The sequence below is a fragment of the Cebus imitator genome, unplaced genomic scaffold (genome assembly GCF_001604975.1).
Source record: "Cebus imitator isolate Cc_AM_T3 unplaced genomic scaffold, Cebus_imitator-1.0 Scaffold23, whole genome shotgun sequence".
Taxonomy (NCBI): Eukaryota; Metazoa; Chordata; class Mammalia; order Primates; family Cebidae; genus Cebus; species Cebus imitator.
This window is the reverse complement of record NW_016107338.1, coordinates 270,337-277,112: the sequence shown is the minus strand read 5'-3', so window position 1 is coordinate 277,112 and position 6,776 is coordinate 270,337. Positions and strand designations below refer to the sequence as shown.

General features: G+C 43.3%; 1 protein-coding gene across 3 annotated transcripts in view; it reads left to right on the top strand.

Moving 5' to 3' along the window:
• The window catches only part of ALMS1 (ALMS1 centrosome and basal body associated protein), a 214,449-nt gene that overhangs the window by 132,780 nt on the left and 74,893 nt on the right, over positions 1–6,776 (top strand). The window lies entirely within an intron of this gene.

The window sequence follows — 6,776 nt, the reverse complement described above, 5'->3', positions numbered from 1 at the left end:
TTTTTTTTTTTTTTTTTCTTTATGTAGGTGCTTATACCTATAAGCTTTCTTCTTAGTATTGCTTTTGCTGTATCCCATAGGTTTTGGTATGTTCTGTTTCCATTATCATTTGTTTCAATAAATTTATAAATTTATTTCTTGATTTCTTTATTAACCCACTGGTCATATTGTTTCATTTCCATTCATTTTATAGTTTTCCAAAGTTCCTCTTGTTATTGATTTCTGTTTTATTCCATTGTGATCATAGAAATGACTTGATATAATTGCAGTGATTTTTGAATTTTAAGACTTGTTTTGTGGCCTAAAATATGGCCTATCCTTGAGAATGATCCATGTGCTGAGAAGAATGTGAATTCTGCCATTGGATGAAATGTTCTGTAAATATCTGTTAGGTCCATTTGATGTATCTTTGTTGATTTTCTGTCTAGATGATCTGTCCAATGCTGAAAGCGGGGTGTTGAAGATTATAGCTATTATTGTATTAGGTTCTCTCCCTCTCTTTAGCTCTAAAAATACTTGCTTTATATATCTGGGTACTCCAGTGTTGGGTGCATATATGTTTACAATTGTTATATCCTCTTGCTGAATTGATCAATTTATCATTTTATAATTTTTTTTTTTTTTTGAGACAGGGTCTTGCTCTGTTGCCCAGGCTGGAGTGCAGTGGCATGGTCTTGGCTCACTGCAACCTCCGCCTCCCAGGTTCAAGTGATTCTCCTACCTCAGCCTCCTGAGTAGCCAGATTACAGGCACTCGCCACCAAACGCCTGGCTAATTCTTATATTTTTAGTAGAGATGGGGTTTCACCATGTTGGCCAGGCTAGTCTCAAACTTCTGACCTCATGATCTGCCCACCTTGGCCACCCAAAGTGCTGGATTATAGGCATTAGCCACCATGCCTGGCCATAATTTTTGTCTTAAAGTCTATTTTGTCTGATATGAGTATAGCTATTCTTCCTCTCTTTTGGTTTCTAATTGTGTGGGATATCTTTTTCCATCCCTTTATTTTTAGTCTATTTGTGGTCTTTTAGGTTAATTGTGTTTCTTGTAGGGAATAGATTGTTGGGTCTTGTTTTTTTATGCATTCATTCAACCACTGTATATGTCTTTTGAAAGGAGGAGTCCACTGCTTTTGAGAGGAGCCTACTGCTTTTTATTTTTTATTTTAGATTTGCCCTTTTGAGGCTATTTTCCAGAACCTGTAGGCATGCTTTATTCTTTATTATTCCCTTTTTTCTTTTGTCTCCTCTGACCGTATTTTTAAATAGTGTGTCTTCAAGCTCATTGATGGTTTTCTTGTGTTTAATCAATTTTGCCGTTAAAAGAGTCTGATGCATTCTTCAGCGTGTTAGGTGTATTTTACTATTCCAATATTTCTGCTTGATTCTTTTTAATTTTTTCAGTCTTTTTGTTAAATTTATCTTACAGGATTCTGAGTTGTTTCTCTATTATCCTGAATTCCTTTGAGTTTTCTCAAAACAGATTTATTTATTTTTTTAACAGAGTCTCACTGTGTCGCCAAGCTGGAGTATAGTGGCACAATCTCAGCTCACTCTCACTGCAGCCTCCACTCCCTGGGTTCACGCAATTCTCCTGCCTCAGCCTTTTGAGTAGCTGGGACTACAGGCATCTGCCACCATGCCCGGCTAATTTTTATATTTTTAGTAGAGATGAGGTTTCACCATGTTGGCTAGGCTGGCCTTGAACACCTGACCTCAGGTGATCCACCCACCTTGGCCTCCCAAAGTGCTGGGATTACAGGCGTGAGCCACTGCACCCAGCCAAAACAGATATTTTGATTTCTTTGTCTGAAAGATTCCATATCTCTGTTTCTCCAGGATTGGTTTCTAGTGTCATATTTGGTGAGGTCATGTTTTCATAGATGGTCTTAAAGCTTGTGGATGTTTGTTGGTGTCTGAGCATTGAAGAATTAGGTGCTTATTGTAGTCTTCACATTCTGACTTTGTTTATACCCATCCTTCTTGGCAGTGCTTTCCAGGAATTGAACGGAAGTTGGGTGTTGTGGTCTGAGTTTTTGATCACTGTAGCTATATCTCCATTAGAGAACACCTCAAACCTAGTAACACTGTGGCTCTTGCACACTTCGAGAGGTACCACTTTGGAGGTTGTATTTGTCCATTTTCAAACTGCTATAAGTATGCTACCTGAGACTGGGCAATTTATAAAGAAAGGGGGTTTAATTGACTCAGTTCTGCATGGCTGGGTAGGCCTGAGGAAACGTAAAGTCATGGCAGAAGGTGAAGGGAAAACAAGGCACATCTTACATGGTGGCAGGAGAGAGAGAGGGCTCAGGGAAAATTGCCACGTTAAAACCATCACGATCTCATGAGAATTCTCTCAGTATTGCAAGAGCAGCATGAGAGAAACTGCCCTCCATGTTCTGGTCACCTTCCACCAGTTCCCTCCCTCAACATGTGGGGATTACAATTCGAGATGAGAGTTGGGTGGGGACACAGAGCCAAACCATATTATTCCTCCCATGTTCCCTCCCAAATCTCATGTCCTTTTCACATTTGAAAACCAATTGTGCCTTCCCAACAGTCCCCCAGAGTCCTAACTCATTCTAGCGTTAATCCAGAAGTTCAAGTTCAAAATCTTATCTGAGACAGGGCAGGTAGGTCCCTTCTGCCAATGAACCTGTAAAATAAGAAAACAAGTTAGTTACTTCCAAGATACAGTGGGGGTACAAGCACTGGGCAAATGTTCCCATTCCAAATGAGAGAAGTTGGCTAAAACAAAGGGGTTATAGGCCCCATGCCAGTTGGAAACCTGGCTGAGCAGTCATTAAATCTTTAAATCTCAAAGCTCCAGAATTTCCTTTGTCTCCATGTTATACATCCAGGGCACACTGATGCAAGGGATGGGCTCCCACAGTCTTGGGCAGCTCCACTCCTGTGGCTTTGCAGGATACAGTCCCCACAGCTGCTGTCATGAGCTGGCATTGAGTGCCTGTGCCTTTTCCAGGTGCACAGTGCAAGCTTTTGGTGGATCTACCATTCTGGGGTCTTTAGGATGGTGGCCCTCTTCTCACAACTTCACTAGGCAGTGCCCAAGTAGGGACTGTTAATGGGGGTTCCAACCCCACATTACCACTCCCCATTACCCTGGTAGAGGTTCTCCATGAGGGCTCTGCCCCTGCAGCAGACTTCTGCCTTGACGTCCAGGCATTCATGTATCCTCCAAAATCTAGGTGGATGCTCCCAAAGCTCAACTCTTGTTCTCTGCGCACCAGTAGGCCCAACACCATGTGGAAGCTGCCCATGCTTGGTGCTTGCACCCTCTGAAGCAATGTCCTGAGCTGTACTTTGTTCCCTTTTAGCTACAGTTGGAACTGGAGCAGCTGGGACACAGGGCACCAAGTCCCAAGGCTGCACAGAGGAGCCAGGTCATGGGCCTGGCCCACAAAACCATTTTTCCCTTCTAGTCCTCCTGGCCTGTGATGGAAGGGACTCCAGTTAAGATCTCTGGACTACCCTGGAGACGCTTTCCCCATTATCTTGGCTATTAACATTTGGCTCCTCATTACTTACACAAATTTCTGCAGCCAGCTTGAATTCCTTGAATGAGTTTTTCTTTTCTACCACATAGTCAGGCTGCAAATTTTCCAAACCTTCATGTTCTGCTTCCCTTTTAAACCTAAGTTCCAGTTTCAGACTCTTTCTTTGTGAATATACATGACTGAATGCTTTCACAATAAGCCAGGTCACCTTTTGAATGCTTTGCTGTTTAGAAATTTCTTCCCCCAGATGCCCTGAATCATCTCTTTCAAGTTCAGTGTTCCATAGATCTCTAGGGCAGGGGCAAAATGCTGCCAGTCTCTTTACTAATGCATAGCAAGAGTGACCTTTACTCCAGTTTCCAACAAGTTTCTCATCTCCATCTGAGACCACCTCAACTTGGACTTCATTGTTCATATTACTGTCAGCACTTTGGTCAGAGCCCATTCTGTAAGCCTTTAGGATGTTCCAGACCTTCCCACATCTTCCTGTCTTCCTCTAAGCCCTCCAAACTGTTCCAACTTATGCCTGTTACCCAGTTACCAAGTTGTTTCCACTTTTTCAGATTATCTTTATAGTAGTAGCCCACTTCTGGTACCAGTTCTTTGTATTAGTTCATTTTCACATTGCTTTAAAGATACTACTTGAGACTGGGTAATTTACAAATAAAAGAGGTTTAATTGACTCACAGTTCCACATGGCTGGGAAGGTCTCAGGAAATTTACAGTCATGGCAGAAAGTGAAGGGTAAACAAGACATGTCTTATATGGCAGCAGGAGAGAGAGAGCACAGGGGAAACTGCCACTTTTAAACCATCAAGATCTCATGAGAACTCCCTCGCTATCATGAGAACAATGTGGGAGAACCACCCCTATAATATAGTCATCTCCTACCAGGTCTCTGCCTCGACATGTGATTACAATTTGAGATGAGATTTGAGTGGGGACTCAGAGACAAACCATATCAGAAGTCTTTGATAAGATCCAGAAGAATTCTCTGGATTACTAGGTAGAGACTCTTGTTCCCTTCCTTTATTTTCTCGCAAAGAAATGGAGTCTCTCTCTTTGCTGAGCTGCTTGGAGCTGGGGGAGGGATGACACAAGCACCCCTGTGGCTGTGGCCGCCACCAGTGGGATTATTCTAGGTCAGACTTGAGGCCAGCACACGCTGGATCTCACCTGACGTCTACAGTAACCGCTTCCTGGATACTGCCTGTGTTTGCTTAAGACCCTGGGGCTCTACAATCAAAAGATGGCAAAACCAGACAGTCTTGTGTGCTTCCTTTTAGGGTGGCGATTTCCCCTGGCCCTAGGCAGGTCCAGAATTGCTGTCTGGGAACCATGATCTGAAGTCAGAAACCTTAGTGCTTTATTCTGCTGTGGCTGAACTGGCATCCATGCCACAAGACAAAGTTCTTCCCATTCTTTCCTCTTTTTTCCATAAACAGATAAGCCACTCCCCATGGCCACCACTGCCCCAGGTTTGTGGTGAGTACTGCTGGCCTACCACAGATATTCATTCAAGGCCCAAGGGCTCTTTTGTCAGTTTGGGATGAATGTTGCTAGGCCTGGGACTCTCCCTTCAGGGCAGTAGGCCCCCCTCTGGCCCAAGGCAGGTCTAGAAATGCCATTCACAAGCCAAGACCTGGAATTAGGAACTCCTGGAGCCTACTTGGTACTCTACCCCTCTGTGGCTGAGCTGGCACCTAACTGCAGAACAAAGTCCTAGTTAATCTTCCATTTCCTTTTCTCAGGCAAAGGGAGCCTCTCTCTCCTCATAGCCACCATATTTGGGAATGTGCTGGGTCACACCTGAAGCCAGCACATCTTGAGTCACCCAGGTGAGAACTGCCTGCCTACCACTGCTGACTATTCAGGACCCAAGTGCTCTTCAGTCAGCGGATGATGAATCCCTCTGGGACTGGGTCCTTCCTTGCAAGGCAGTGGGTTCCTTTCTGGCCCAGGGTGTGTCTAGAAATGGTGTCCAGAAGCTAAGTCATGGAATAGAGGCCCCAGGACCCTGCCTGGCATCTCTGTCATATCTTGGCTGAGCTGGTATCCAGGCTGCAAGACAAAGGCCTGTTTAATCTTCCATCTTCCCAAATTGAAAGGAAGGAATCTCTCCTGAAGCTGCAAGCTGTGCTGCCTGGGTTTGGGTGTGGAGTGGTGCAAGTGCTCCCTTAGCCATTTTGGCTGGTGTCTTACTGGCTTCCGTGCCCCCCAAGTCCACTAGCTCTGATTCCAGTGTATCACCAAGACTTTCCTGGGAATTGCATTTCTTATTACTTTAGGCTATGGTATAAGCTATTTTATCACAGAAACCCTAAATTACAGATAAGTAGTTTAGAGCAGGTAACTGAGCTGCATGTGTGGTGGCTCTGGCATCCTTCTGTCTCTGGAAGTGTGACTTCCATTTCTGGGTCTAGAGTAAGTGCTACAGCTATCACGATTTGCAGTACCTAGGAAGTGGGGGGCTTTAATGGGATACCTTTATCGGAATGCCTGGAAGTTACACACATTCTCATGCTCATCCTACAGGAGGAAAAAAGTTATTCACACGTACATACATGGCTGTGTGGGAGATTGGATAACATAGTATATAGATGTAAGGAGGGAGGGAAGTTGGACACGAGGGGAAGTTTGACAGTTTCTACCAATCATGAAAGAAAAACTAATATATGGAAAAAAGTTAAACCTCCATAATAAGGGCCTATTTTAAAAGTGAGATTCCATTTACCCCTAGTAGCAATTAATCATTTCTTAATGACTATACATATGCTTTTGGAGGAATAGTAAATAGTCACAGACAGTAAGCAATTTAGCCGTCAGTACTTTTTTTAAAAACTTCATAAATGGTGTAATTTTTCACTTTGAAAAAGAGAATTTATCTCAGGTGGATCATGGGGGAGAATAAGTATAATCTGGAAAGTCTTCATTTTCAGAATTCTTTATAATTGGACATTTTAACTCAACCTAAATTTTCAATATTAGAGTAAGAATTGACTATATTTAACCTGTGGTATAACCATAGAAGTGTGAAGAATAGAAAGTAAAATGAATATTATAAAGTAGAAAAGCTGAATTTCAAATTATGCATACTGTATGCAGACAGCTTTGTAAACACATAAAAAACAGGAAAAGGCTGGGCGCGGTGGCTCAAGCCTGTAATCCCAGCACTTTGGGAGGCCGAGGCGGGTGGATCACGAGGTCAAGAGATCGAGACCATCCTGGTCAACACGGTGAAACCCCGTCTCTACTA